The sequence below is a fragment of the Prionailurus viverrinus genome, chromosome F1 (assembly GCF_022837055.1).
Source record: "Prionailurus viverrinus isolate Anna chromosome F1, UM_Priviv_1.0, whole genome shotgun sequence".
Classification (NCBI taxonomy): Eukaryota; Metazoa; Chordata; class Mammalia; order Carnivora; family Felidae; genus Prionailurus; species Prionailurus viverrinus.
The window spans coordinates 63237048-63252175 of NC_062577.1; the positions used below are offsets into that span (position 1 = coordinate 63237048).

The following is a 15128-nucleotide window of genomic DNA, read 5'->3' on the forward strand; positions in this document are numbered from 1 at the left end:
ATTTAATGAAATGGGGCAACAAACCTCTCATCCAGGCTTGCGAAAACACGCAGGTGTCTGCCTGTCTGTGAGCGGGTGTGCGTCTGAGTGACAAAAGCCAAACTCAAGGGTTGCAGACGATATTATTCAGCTGCATCACCTAAACCACAGACCTCTGTTAACTCGCAAGTTCCAACTCCTTTCTATTGTCGTTTCCTTCAGGGGCTGAAGCCCACGGAAGTCCTGAGCCCTTGGTGGCCGTGGCATGAAGGACCCAGCTCCCAGAGGAGTCTAGAATTTGTCTCGCTGCCATGGATCCAGTTATGCACATGTAACTGCTGATGTTTTCTGGCCCCTCCTATCCCTCCTCCTGATAAATTCCCTGGGTTTGTACCATGGGCTGCCTGCCTCTGCTTCCCTGCTGGACATTCAGTCCTCCTGAGAGTGAGATTCTCCAAAGCTTAACTTGCCTGGCAAGTCCCCGACTCCCACCCCCTCACCCGCAGCCCGATTTCTTGTGCACCTGCTGCTAAGTAAGATGCTTCTGTGAGAGGTCAGATGGCTTGAAGTCTGGCCCCGATTTCCTCCTGACTCTGAGTTCTACATCCTGCCTACACTCTTGGTTTAAATCAGCCTTACTTCCTGCCGCATCGGATCGTCCCTGTCACTGATACATCGTAAGCCAAACTCTCTTTTGCTCAGGGGGGCAATTGCACAGAAATCGAACTAGAGCGAGGGAGCAAGCTGTGCAGACGTTCCAGGCGAAGAGAGGTAAGTGGTTTAGGCAAAGAAAAGAATGGCTAATGTTAGAATCTGAAGAGGGGTGGATACGGGGGCGGACGGGATCCTTTCACATTATAGTCAGCAGCACCAACGTTTTTGTTTGTTTTGTTTGGTGCTTTGGTTTTGCTTTTTTTTTTTTTTTTTTTTTTTTAATTTTTTTTTTCAACGTTTATTTATTTTTGGGACAGAGAGAGACAGAGCATGAACGGGGGAGGTGCAGACAGAGAGGGAGACACAGAATCGGAAACAGGCTCCAGGCTCCGAGCCATCAGCCCAGAGCCCGACGCGGGGCTCGAACTCACGGACCGCGAGATCGTGACCTGGCTGAAGTCGGACGCTTAACCGACTGCGCCACCCAGGCGCCCCTAAAAAACAGTTTTTAAGGAAACAGACCTTCCGGAGTACAATGCAAATTGTATGTGTACAAGATAAAAACAAAACTTTGGAGAGACAGCGGGGCCTTTGTCTCCTTATACAGTATATAAAATGTATCAGAATGTGATTGCTATTATGTAAGAGGCTTCTGTGAAGATGAAATTCGTAAGGAGAAGGGGGAAACAAACAAAAAACAAGGAACTGGAGGGGCGCCTGGGTGGCTCAGTCGGTTGGGCGTCCGACTTCGGCTCAGGTCACGATCTCGCGGTCCGTGAGTTCGAGCCCCGTGTCGGGCTCTGGGCTGATGGCTCAGAGCCTGGAGCCTGCTTCCGATTCTGTGTCTCCCTCTCTCTCTGTCCCTCCCCCGTTCAAGCTCTGTCTCTCTCTGTCTCAAAAAAATAAATAAAACGTTAAAAAAATTAAAAAAAAAATAAGGAACTGGATGTCTACATATTGTAGATCCTCCACAGATGTGAGCTCCTCTTCCTCCTTCGTCCCCAGGACTGGGGAGCTTCAATGGCTTTATCACTCCAAGGATTTCAAATGGGTGTGTTAATTTGAAAATAGTTCTGAGAAGAATTTGAGTTCCCACTTAGGATCTGGACGCGTGGAGGGAGTTTTCCTGTCGTGAGCTGCCTGCGGGGAAAGCATCGCGAGGACACAGTGACGGGGATCATTTGGATGCCTCACTGATGGGTCACTCAGGCTCCCTTGAGGCCCCACCTGTTATTGCCGATTCATGACCATCCTTTCTTGTTCCGTGGCTTATGTCCTGTGGCCTATGTTCTGTGGCTTATGCCCCATACGGTGTTGTTCTGGAAGTCACTAATTACTGGTGATGCCAAGCATCTTTTTTCTAATGTTCATCAGACCTTTGACTAAATTGCTCATTCATACCTTTTGCCCACTTTTCAGACAGACGGACTATCTTTCCTTATTGACAGGTGGTTCTCCATGCATTCTGAATTCAAAACATCTATTAGGTTTATACACTGCAGACATTTTCCCAGTTTGGGGCTTGTATGTTCACTCTGTTTGGTGCATCTCTATGTGTGTTTCTGTTTCCTCCCTCAAAGATTTCCATGTTGCGCGCAGGGAAATCCGACCAAGTGTTTCTCTCTGCTTCTCTTTTTGTACCTGGAGTAAGAATCCTCCCCCACCTCGGGGTGTGAGAGTCTCCTGTGAATCCCTCAGGAGCGGTGCTGTTCTGATCTAGGGATTTGATCCACCTAGATACACATATTTTTGTACGATGTGAGAGAAGGCTTCGGTATTATCTGTCCCCATATAGATTGCCACTTGTCCCATTCTTATAGTTTCCCACTCTTTCCTTGTGATTTGTAATGTCACTGAATTATATACCATTTTCACGCATTTGTGATTCTGTTACCCCATTCTGTACTAATTAGTTGATTTTTCTCTGTGTATGAGAGATATGATATGTAAACCACCATCATATTGCTTTACTGTCACGTATTCATAGTAAGTGTTGATATCTAGTAGGGACAGTACTTCCCAATGAATATCTTAAACTTGTTTTGGGGTAGTTTTGTCCTTACTCCTTTAGGTAGGTCTTGGGCTCACCCTGATGAGCGCAAGGGGAAGCCCTTTGAAATTCTCCATGGAGTTTACGGGTTACTTTGACAAGCTGCCATTTTCGTTTTCCTGAATCTTTATTGGTTAAAAAGATCATACATATCCTTCTTTACTTAGATCTTCATATAAATCTTTCAATGACATTTTAAATTTTTTCTCTTTAAGGACTTTACAAATCTTTTGTTAGATGTCCTTAAGTATGCTGTACTTTAGTTGTTACTGGAAATTGTACTTTTCTATTCCAGATTTTTTTATTTTCTTATTTCTTGAGTTTATTTATTTATTTTGAGAGAGAGAGAGAGAGAGACAGAGAGAGAGAGAGAAAGCACAAATGGGAGAGGGGCAGAGAGACAGGGAGTGCGAGGATCCCAAGCAGGCTTCAGGGCAGAGCCCGATGTGATGGGGGGCCTGAACCCACGAACCGTGAGATCATGACCTGAGCCAAAATCAAGAGTCAGACACATAGCCGACAGAGCCACCCAGGTGCCCCTCCAGATCTTTTTCTATTGGCGTCTTCCTGAAATAAAAAGAACGCCATTTTTGAATATTTGTCTTAATATCTAGAAACATGGCTGAGTTGTTATTTTTAATATTTTGGGTATTATTTTGGATATTACACACAGATAATAAAATTACTGTAAGGTGGTCTGGGCTCCAGGACAGAAAAGTCAATGGCACAACATAAGGAATCCAGAAGTGGACCCACTCGTATATGGACAACTGATTTTCAGTTGAGGGGAATCTGTTTTTAAAGTACCCGTAGATGATGTGCTATTGTCTAAGAACTCCAGAGGCCTTGCATAATCTCCAGGGAGTCCCTTTCATGGCAGTCCCGACCCTCTTTCTCAAGAAGCTGTTGCTTACATTTCAACAGGATCTCCTCTGCTGTACCATAAACATTCTGCTTCATCTTCCCTTTAAAAAGATACTAACCACTTACCGTGCTTTACTTTGAAAGGAGAATTCTCTTGGGTGGTGTCCCTCCGTGTGGGTCCCACAGTGGGGACCGGGAGTAACAGTGAGGAACTGTGTTACTTCCTGGCCTGGGCACCTCACTCCTGGGCAGCCGGGCAGGTGTGGGTGCATTCTTCCCCGTGGGCTGAAGATCTCTTGTTCCCTGAGCGCGATGGCTACATCTGGCTTTATATCCGGATGAAAAACAGAGCCAGCCAGGGAGCATCTCCCCCAAAGACCCCCCCAAGGAGAGTCTCCAAATGCAGCAATTCCAGGGTTCTACACGCGACTTTGGTAGCAAAAGTCACAACACCTTATACATAATATTTGTGTGCATACCACGTGAACAGCATGGCTTCTCACACACGAGCCTATAATGGGCGAGTGGCAAATGTAAGCAATGACGTGAGCACAGGGGCCACGCAGAACCACACTTTATCAAAGCGGCCGTGTCCGGGAGTTTAGTTGCCTCGGCTGTCTGAAGTCAGAAGGTGTAGCTCTTGGACTTGGCCTCGAGGGGGCGGTAACGACACGTAAGAACCGACCCCACTGGCTTTTCTGATTCTGAGCCGAGGATTCTAAAAGTGTGGCGGACCACAGGCTGACCACATTTAGGAAAGTCTTTCGGTTTTTATCTCAAGAATTCATTTTCCCTGCTTGGGGTAACACGCAATTTCCTCTGTTGGAGACTTTCTCCATTTTGCTGTGTGTAACAGTGATCCTAGGATCTTATTATCCCAACTCGGTAAAAGCGACCCAATCTGGGACTGGTGGGAGACAGGGATGTCTGGAGCTCTGTAGCCATAGAAGAAGTCGGCTAAGTTCCCGTTTTATAAATCTAAAATTCCTTCCCGGGTCATTCTTAGGCCTCCTTTGGGTGCGAACACTTATCTGTGCTCCGTGCTGTTCTGAACTATTCTGGTAGAAAACCAGTGATTGTTGCGTTTCCTGTGGGTCTCACCTTTCAACCTTTGGAATGTTCTCTCTGCGTAGCCACTGCCCGTCTGCACTCGGACTGCTGAGTGCTGTCCTACTCACGCCCTCACCTCATGGAAGGTGGAGGAGAGCTGGACGGACCTTGCATGGAGGGAGAGTCAATAATCAGCAGATGGAACAGGCTTGTACAGAAAGAGAGATGAAGGTCACTGAAGCCTGGAAGTTCAGAGGAGATACCATCAGTGTCTGTGAAAGCCGTGGAAGACGAAAGGAGAAGGTTGAAAATGATAGATGAAATGGCGAATACAAACACACACCTGAATGTTAAGGAAAATGAAATCCTTGGGACCCCAAATGCTTCCTTGGTACCACATGTGTGAGAGGAAAAGGGTTGCCGTGCTGAGGGAGACCAGGAGGAGGATTCCCTCGGTCTCTCTTGAGTCTGTTGTCTCTCCCACACTATCCACGTGGAAGGGAGACTTGATCGGCATTCCTCTCTGAGACACCTGTTTCGTGGAACTGACTTACCTTTGGACGGTTAGTTTCCCTTCTTCCTAGAGCAGAGACCTCTCTGGATGGCCTGTGACAGAGCCCTGACCACTGTGTACTCTTTGAAAGGTAGTGACAGGGAACCCACCACCTCAGAAGACAGTTCGCTCTACTCTGAAACAACTCTAATAATTAAATCCTTAAACAGCTCTAATAATTAAATCCTTCTTCTTTTGAGTAAATTCAAAGTTAAAAAAATTTTTTTTTAATTTGATTTGAGACAGAGAGAGTGTGTGTGTGGGTGGGGGAGAGGGACAGAGGAATAGACAGAGAATCTTGAACAGACTCCATGTTCCGTGCAAAGCCTGACATAGGGTTCGATCCCATGACTCTGGGATCATCACCTGAGCCAAAATCAAGAGTCGGACACTCAACCGAGTCATCCAGGTGCCCCATCGATTCGAAGCTTAACTCCAAAGGTTGCCTTGTTATTTTTAAGCCAGAACTACTCATTTCTATCAGAAACAACATCCAATAACCTTTTGCCCCTTCTGTCTGAGAGTATCTCAGATAATTGAACAGGACCATAGTGGTACATGGTATTTAAAAAAATTATCACTGGACTTTGGCTTTTCGTGATGCAACATAAGGTGGCCATCAACCTGGGGCACCCAAGGTGCCTATTATGGCGGTCTTGGTGAGCAGCGAGGCCATCACCCACCCATCCGTCCACCTCTCCTTTCAGTAACTATCCATTGAGCTGCTAATAGTTAAGGGGAACTCTTTTCAGTTCTGGTGATAAAATAGGGAGTTGTAAACAAATGCAAGTTTTGGAAACTTATGCTCTAATGAGGGAGGAAAGTCTTTTTCTAACTAATGAAAGTTAATGAATTAGTAAGCTGAGATAAGCGCTCTCAATGAAGGAGACGGTCATTGGGGAGCATGTGTCAAGGGAACATAACAAAAGCCAGGAGGAGGTGTAGGCTGGGAGCGGGTGTCAGATGAGGAGAAGGTGTCAGATGAAGCTTCTCGTGAAACGTGACCCTTCAGCTCAACTCTGAGAAATAAATAAGAGTGGACAGCGTCTTCAGTAGAGGGAACACCGTGTGACGAAGCCTTGTGGCAGAAGTCATTGGCTTACTTGAGGACTTGAGAGAAAACCTGTGTGGCTGGAGCACAGAGAGTCACCAGAGGGTGGTTGAGATATCCTTTGAGAGACAGACAAGGCAAGGCTGTGTGGAGCATGATCAGAATTCTCCTTGTTTTAAGAGAAATCAGAAGTGATCAAAGGGGAATGATACCAGATTTGCACTTTGGATTGATCCCTCTGGATATCGTGGGGGAAAAATGTGACGGGCCAGTTTGACTTTGGGAACAACAACTGGAAGTCAGGAAGAGCTATCATGAAGTGGAAATGGAAGGAAATACACCGAACTGAAAGAAACTTGGGAAGAGGGATTAGGATTCGGTGACACATTGGAAATGAAAGGCTAAGGAACAGTCGCTGTCAGGGAGGGAGCTTTGGTTTCATTCAAATAACTAGGTTTTCCGGCGTGAAAAATACACATGCTGCAGTGGCTTTGGGCAGCCAATTCTTTTTTGTAAAAATTTGCATACAGAGCTAAAAGATAAACTCACTCCGAACAAAAAACAATTATAATATCAAAATGTTATTGACACAGTGATTCCCTGGAAGTGAATGGTGCCTTGCTTGTGTTTGATGTGGACCAATGTCCCAGAACACATTATTGGAAAAGCTGGTGAAACCCCAAAGATCCATGAGTTTCAAGTTCAGCCCCTTGGAACAATTGTAAATGGGCTGTTTGCAGTCCCATACACATATATATTATATATGTATAATATTATATATGTATTATATATTATATATGTATAATATATACATATATATACACATATATATTTTATATTGCTTACTAAGACTAGCTTATTCTCCACCAGGAGCTTGGAGAAGACTTAGAAATTATTCATTTCCAACTTTCTTTAGAGAGAAGAAAACAACAACAGCAGCAGCAACAAAAAACCTCAAAACTAAAGAGCTGCATGGTGACTGTGCTAAAACCAAAATACATTAAAGTGTTTTTATTCTCGAAAAGCCTATCACAATCCCATTTCAATTCTCCTCCATCCTTGCAGCTTTTAAAAGAGGGATTACTTCAGACACAAATCGTGTCTGCCCTCTGGGTTATTTTTGCACTTTATACAAAGGATCTGTATTTAAGGCTACTAGTTTTGTGAATACACAATCAGTGTAGTTGAGTGATAAGCCAGATTAACTGACCCGGAAGACCAATTGGTGGAGCAAGCTAACGAGCTGTGAGGCAAAGAAGAAGAAGAAGAAGAAGGGGCATAGCTCAATTGGTTAAGCATCTGACTTCGACTCAGGTCATGATCTCACGGTTGGTGAGTTGGAGCCTCCCGTCAGGCTCTGTGCTGTCGGTGCAGAGCCCACTCGAGATCCTCTTTCTCCCTCTCTCTCTGCCCCTCCCCCACTTCTTCTCTCTCTCTTCCTCTCCCTATGTGTGTCTCTCTCAAAATAAATAAACTTTAGAAGAAGAAGAAGGAGGAGGAGGAGGAGAGAGTCTGTGAGGAGAGCCCTAGAAGTGAAGACAAATGAAGTGTTTGTCTCTGAGCCTCAGAGGGACTGGCCATGTCTGCTTCCCTGGTCTAGGGTTGGACCTGAAGGACCACAAGGAGGGATCCCACTCACTCCACCTCCATGAACCTTAGATGAGCCCTGCTGTCTTGGGGTTAGTTGCAGAGGAACCAATAGGGCGAATCTGTCCTTCTGGAAAATTCAGGCCAAAAATGACCTTGGTTAACAAGGTGATAGCCTCCATTCCAGTTTGGAGCCTTCAATCTGGCCAACCACTTGCAAACATGCATTCATTTAGTCCATTAAATTAAACCTAAAGAACTATCAATCTTTTATGTAACCGATCAACACCCTGCTCCCTTTTGACCTGTACTTGATTGTGACTGTTTCTTGTCCGTGATTCCTATAGGAATGGCAAACTTTCCCCTTCTTCCTTTCTAGGTTCTTTGGCGGATCTAATAATTACATTGCCATGAGACAGGTGAATAGGAGAAAAACTTAATTTTGTATGTACTGGGGCCCCATAAAAAAATATGAGACTCTGAGATAGTCAAGCACGTGAGGCTTATAATGCCATCTTGAGCTAAGGAGAAGGGGACAGGGCTTCGGGGGGAGCAAGGCAATTCATGGGAAGATGAGAAGACCCACTGTTTGGTTCACACGTGTTTGCCCTGCCATGCTGCTACACCTGTCTTTTATAAAAAGTTGTCTTGGGTAATAGCTCTTTTCTTGGCATAGGCTCCCATGGAAAAAAAAATTTTCATAGTTAAAGGAGACGCAAAAAGCTTTTCTTGAGTCTTGTGGGTCTTAATTGCCTTCAGCTCAACATAACCTATGTGTCAAAGTGGCACATTTTGGGGTGACTTTTTCTGCTCTCTTCGTTCTTCACTCTTGGACTAGATTTTGCACCATCTGCTCGTGTCTCTCCTGGAATGGCTGCTTCAGGTGACTCTCCTCCAACCGTGGGCTCTCCTTTCCGCTGCCTGCTCTGGTTAGTGGCCCTGGAGAAACCCCAGCTTCTCCAGCTGTCAGTTATCGGCCCACGGGCCCTCCTGGCCTCCCAAAGGAGGGCAGCTGACAGACACAGGAGGCCATCATTCTTAGTAAGACAGTTATGTTTACCCGAATTTGCTAACATCTATTACATACACACCTGCCACTTTCAAAGCTGGATTTTTTTCTTATACAGACCTATGATGGTTCAACTTACATTTTTTAGACTTTATAACGGTGCAGGGCCGATACGCATTTAGTAGAAGCTGTACTTCGAGTTTTCAATCTGGGTCTTTTCCCAGGCTAGCGACGTGCAGATGATACTCTCTCGTGATGCTGGGCAGTGGCCATGGCTCTCGGGGAGCCGTGTGATCCCCAGGGTCAGCAAGCTACACACTGACAACCGTTCTGCCCCGTAAAACCTTTCCATTTTTCACATTCAGTACAGGATTCAATAAATCACGTGAGATACTTCAACGCTTTACAATCAAATGAGCTTTATGTTGGACGATTTTACCCAACTCTAGGCTCATCGTTCAGTGTTCGGGGCACGATTAAGGCAAGTGAGGCTAAACTGTGATGTATTAAATGAATTTTTAACTTCTGGTGGGTTCATCGGGATGTAACCCCATCACAAGCCAAGGGAGATCTGTCTTTCCTTCTGGAGGCTGTTGCTGGCACTTCTGGTATCTGATTGATGTGGCGTTTCTTAATCAGATGAGCAAAGGTTGGGCGTTGATTGATTTTTGCAGAAAACAGAAGAGTCATATATTATTTGACCTAAACGACAGAGCGGGAAGCATGGAAGCATCGATGCTTGGAAAACAGAACACTGTCAAACGTGAGGAAGGGGATATATCTTAATTTACGTTCTCTGAGCTGTCAAAAACGAGCAAAAGTACAGCTGAACTCTGGAGTTCACAATTTCGTTAAGGTGGGAGTTGCATGGAAAGTCACTCCTCCAAGGGGATGTATTTTGTATTTACTTTCACAAAGCTGGACAGGTCCTCTTGTACCCCTGCATCTCACGGACCTTAGGGATCTCTCTTCTCCAAAATGCATATCTTACATACACAGTCAAGAGGACATGGCTTTCTCACAAGGCAGAGACACACATGGAGGTGCCCATACAGCCCCGCAGGGTTCATTGGAGACACTGCACGTCTAATGCAGTTTGCCCAAAGTTGGGAAAAGTATTCTGACAGATACACATATAAAAGTAGGCGCAGACCAAGACATTTTGAGGACGCATTTCTCAGAGTCAATCCAGCCATCCCTGCATCTACCATAGTCCAGGGAAACTGAGTCAGGATAAGTCCCCTTCCTCTTCCTGTCCTTTGTCTGTCCTTTGCCACCAGTTGGCCTTCTTCCCCATGCCCCAGCATTGTTTGCACAGGCCCCTGCCTCCCTTTCTAAGAGTGGGAGTGCAGACAGGAGACAGTGGCACGTGCCCTTGGTAAGCAGGAGTGTGTATCTCAGGCCAGACATAACTCAAAGAGAGAGATCCGAGAGTGAAAAATGAACTAGAAGGAAGGGAAGAGATCATTTTATGAGAAGAGAAGAAGGGTGCACTTTATGAGGACAGAGGCACTGTAAGCAGAGAAGGAGCGACTGATAAGCGGCTTCACAGACTGTATTTTTTCTTCATGCAGGTTATTAAGGGAAAAAAGTTGAAATGAAAAGGATCAATTCAGATCAACTGCTCTAAACAGCATTTAATTGAAGAATATCTAATACAGCCTCTTCAACCAGACTGTGAGTTGCCTGAGAACAGCAGGGCTCAGGCTCCCCCCACCACTTCCAGATTAGCCAGGAGGGGGCCACTGCTGGAAAAATAACTCCAAAACCACAACATATTATCACAACAAAAGTTGATTTCTCATTCAGCGCAGCCCCATATCAGTTTTAGTTTGGGGTAAGGATAGGACTTTGCTCTGTGTGGACATTCAGGGAGATTGTTGTTTTTCAGTAAATGCCTTTGAATGAATAAAATGGTTAATAGAAAATATTTACTATATACGGTTACACACGTCAGATAACCCAGAGTTATAATTAACCAAATTCCCAGAGCAAATATGAAAGGCTCGTAGCATAAAAACATTCTCGACCTCACCAATAATCTGTGACACAATTAAATAACGAATAAGAGGACTCTGATCCTAGTTAGAATGTAGAAAAGTTAGAAAAAGTCTTGCTCCCACCCTCACGATAACAAATTTAAGTGGATAATCTACGAAAACCACAACTCTTTCTAAACCCATTGGAGAACTAAGGCTGCAGAGCAAGCATCTAATGAAAAATTTAAGGAAAGAGAGAGGACCCCTCCAAGGAGAGAAAAGCACTTGCTTATGTGGGAGCAGATGACAGACACTAAGCTCCCCACATGAAAGAAGAATTCAGCTAAAAGCTTTAATGGATTTCTCAAGGCTAATGTTGGACTAGCATAAAAGTGTAGAGTCCCTGGGAGTCTCAGCCACAAGGAGAGTTTGTGCGTACTTGTAGGTACTTCTCGGTGGGCCTCATTGGATGGTTATGAGAAAGATTGGAGATGGGGAGACTAACCATTGTGGGGCAGACATGAAACTCTGTCTGGAACCTTCCTTAGAGAACAATAACCAACCAACCAAATAAAAAAAAAAACCAAAACCAAACAAACAAAAAAAACCCTCTAGTGGAAGAGAAGCAAATTCTGCTGTCTTTAGGACACAGAGGAAGACCTATTAAAACGGAGGGAGGGAAGAAAAAGTTGTTCTACTCTTGGAGAAAGGGTAGAAATAGGTTCTGGGAGCAGAATGTAAAGCAGAATGCAAATTCTACACGTGAGGGAGGGACGGGATCAGAGGTGACAATCTCACCTGTAAGACGTAGGACAAAATGCCTACCAAAGACTGAATGATGCTGAGTCAGAACAACAGGAACTCCCCCATCACTCCTCCTACAACCTGCTGCCGACTGCCAAGACAAATAAGTACCAAACAACAAATCACAGCAGTTCATTGCTAGGGGATGATCAACAGTACATAAAAAATATCTTTTAAGGTTCAGGTGTGAAGGGAAGACCTTAAGATAATGGTATAGATAGCACTAGAAGAATTTCAAAGCATGCGGTGCCCTGAGAGTAAATAGCACCAATAAATCTCAAACCCATCTCTACTCCTGAGCAGATCAATTCAACAGGCATGGTAAGATCATCCACGCTCATTTCGAGGTATAAAGACTCTCTGCCTCAGTCTCCACCATCACAGATGGCTTTCAATAAAATTTGTGAGGCATGCAATGAAGTAGAAGAAAAAAAAATCTGTCAAGAGACTAATCAATCAACAGAAATAAAATGTTGAAACTATCAGGTAGGGTATTTAAAACAGATGGACAACAAGCATCTTCAGGTGAGCAATTTCAGGAGAAAAATGTAAACAAGGAGAAAGAATGAAATGGAAATACTAGAAATGAAAAATACAGTCATAGGGATGAGGGAAGTCTATGACAGTATCATCAGTAGACTTGACACGACCCAGGAGGAGATAGATTAACAAAATGGAAACACAAAAAAGAAAACACTGAAAAGATTGGAATATCCAGGAGATATGGGACAATAGCAAGTAGTTTAAAATACTCGTAATAAGAATCCCGGAAAGAGAACAGAGAGAGATTGAGGCATGAGGAGTGTTTGAAAAGAGACGATGGCAAAGAATTTTTCAAAACTAATTATAGACAAATAACCACAGATCCAAGAATCTCAGAGAACATCAGGCAGGGTAATAGACTTTTGGCAAAAGTATAAAGTAAATAAGTCATGGAGATGAAAAATGCAGCATAGAGAGTATAAGTCGATAATATAGTCATCATGCAGTATGGTGAGTGATGGTTACCTCACTCATGGTGAGCATCCAGCAAGGTATAGAATTGCTGAGTCAATATATTGTCCATCCAAAACGAATATAACATTGTATGTCAATTATACTTTAATAATGAATTTAACTTTTTTAAAAAAGAGAAATGATATCAGTGGTGGTTAGGAGCTTGGAATTGGGGGAAGAGTTGACACTGTGTCCTATCTATTGATTTTGTACTGGTAAAACACTTGCACGCATTGGTAAAAACCCAAAGAACTTTGCACTATAACTGAAGTTTACTGTATGAATATTATACCTTAATTTAAAAAATGGAAAATAGGTACTACATAGGAAGATAAAATTGTGGAGGTTTTTTAATACTCTTTTGATTGTGATTTTTGATTTTTCTGGAATAAGCACCCATTTTTTTATACTAAATAAGATGAAACTTTTTGTAATGTTTGTTTATTTTTGAGAGAGAGAGAGAGAGAGAGAGAGAGAGAGAGAAAGAGGGGGGAGGGGCAGAGAGAGAGGGAGACATAGCGCAGAGCCTGACAGAGCCTGATGCCGGGCTTGAATCCACGAACTGCGAGATCATGACCTCAGTTGGACGTTTAACTGACTGAGCCATCCAGGCACCCCACGATGAAACTTTTTTTTTTAAAAGGAACCACAAACCTGGATCAAGGATTTTATTTTTTTAAATTTTTTTAATGTTTATTTATTTTTGAGACAGAGAGACACAGAGCATGAACGGGGGAGGGTCAGAGAGAGGGAGACACAGAATCTGAAATAGGCTCCAGGCTTGGAGCTATGAGCACGGAGCCCAACATGGGGCTCAAACTCATAAACCGTGAGATCATGACATAAGACTCTTACGTAAGAGAAAGAAGGTGAAGACGATGAGTATGTAGCTCAGAATACAAACAGCATTTCTGTGTGAAGCCATCCTGATACTTAGGGTCCATAGATCAGGTCTGAGGTGGAGGAAGTTTCAAGAGTTGGCGACATCTTCTCTGCATGAATCTGTTCCCCAACTAGCTGAGCGGCGTTATGATCTTGATGACTTCCCTCAATCTCTCTTCAGTGAAAACTTCAGTTTTCACATCGCGGATGGAAAAATGGGATCTAGAACTTCTAACTTCCTTCCAACTCTGATTTTCCCCAAATGCCCAAAATGATATGAATGCTATTAGGTTGGCATTGTGCAGGATTTTTTTTAAGTATACACATTACTCTTGGCATCTAAGCCTCCCAGAATAAAAGACACGCATTCAGAAAGGAAGCCGTACAGGGGAGAACCACTCATTATCTTTCCATGGACCTGGGCCCAAAACCATAAAGGCAGACCTGTAATGCCTCTTTTCCTAGATCAGTTGCACATGAACAGCCTTGGCCCTTCGCGGAGGGAGACACCTCATTCCGTTCTTCTCAACTTCCGCCTGATCCTCGCTCCCCTCCCCCTAACACGCCTACCCCAACCGGGACCACGGCCTGATTCTCCATCAGGGACAGCGACTGACCACCCGAGTATCATTAGGGAAGTGATTTCACCTTTCTCTTCCCTGTTTTTCTCACGTTAGGAGAGTGAAAAGGCGAAAACTCTCAACCATCTAGAGCTAGGCTGGAGATTAAGTGACACAAAATAATTGCAAAGCACCAGGAAGCGAGTATGTGAGCAAGAAATCGATTGTAAACGTCCGGTTTTGGATACCTCCTTCCTGCCATTGAACTCCACAGTACGCGAATGATTCTTCAGCGCTTGCCTGAAGCGAGGGGGTCTCTGCCCGAGGCAACTTCCGGCTGGAATCCACGCAGGGCCAGCATGAGAGCCAGGAAACGTGGCTGGAGAGCCACCAAGCTGTTGGGCCTTGAGTAAAGGAGCTCAACCAGGCAAGCCGCGTCACACGGGGCTAGAACCACATGCAACACGTACGTGTCTTCTGCAGATTGCCCGGAGGGGACTTATTTGGCGGAACAATTAGGCGTTATGCCCGCTCAGGGGCACCAGTTCTGAATCGACTCCCATCCTTCTGAGCGACAGCAATCCTTTCCTAGGAAAACAGGGCTTAGCAACTGCAGCGCAGAGAATTTCTGTGCTGACGTGCGCCCTCAGCAGGGTTTCTCTGAGCAGGGCACAGCCCGTTCAACATGCCTGTTCTTGACCCCAGCCTTCCTTTGTCAAGGTCACACCCAAAGCATAAATGCAAATATTGCTTGGGGCCTGTGTGCTCCAACCTGACCTGCAAGTCACACATGTTTGCTTTTGTTTTTTCGTATTATTTTCTTTTCTTTTCCTCTTTATTTTTTTAATTTAAATCCAAATTACTTAATGTCTAGTGTAGCAAAGGTTTCAGGAGTAGAACTGAGTGATTTGTCACTTACATACAACACCCAGTGCTCACCCCAACAAGTGCCCTCCTTTAATGTCCATCACCCATTTAGGCCACCCTCCCCCCCCCCAACTCCCATCCAGCAACGCTCAGTTTGTTTCTGTATTTAAGAGTCTTTTATGGTTTGCCTCCCTCTCTGTAAATGATTCACTTGTAAGCAACGCACCAAATGAATTAGACTTC

General features: G+C 44.5%; 1 long non-coding RNA gene across 1 annotated transcript in view; it reads left to right on the top strand.

Annotated features, from left to right (window-relative positions):
• Positions 1 to 629: 629 nt before the first annotated feature.
• LOC125155138 (uncharacterized) overlaps positions 630 to 15128 on the top strand; it is a 34585-nt gene continuing 20086 nt past the window's right edge. Inside the window, exon 1 of the long non-coding RNA XR_007148054.1 lies at positions 630 to 750. This is a non-coding gene — a long non-coding RNA (uncharacterized LOC125155138). The remainder of the gene's footprint in view (positions 751 to 15128) is intronic.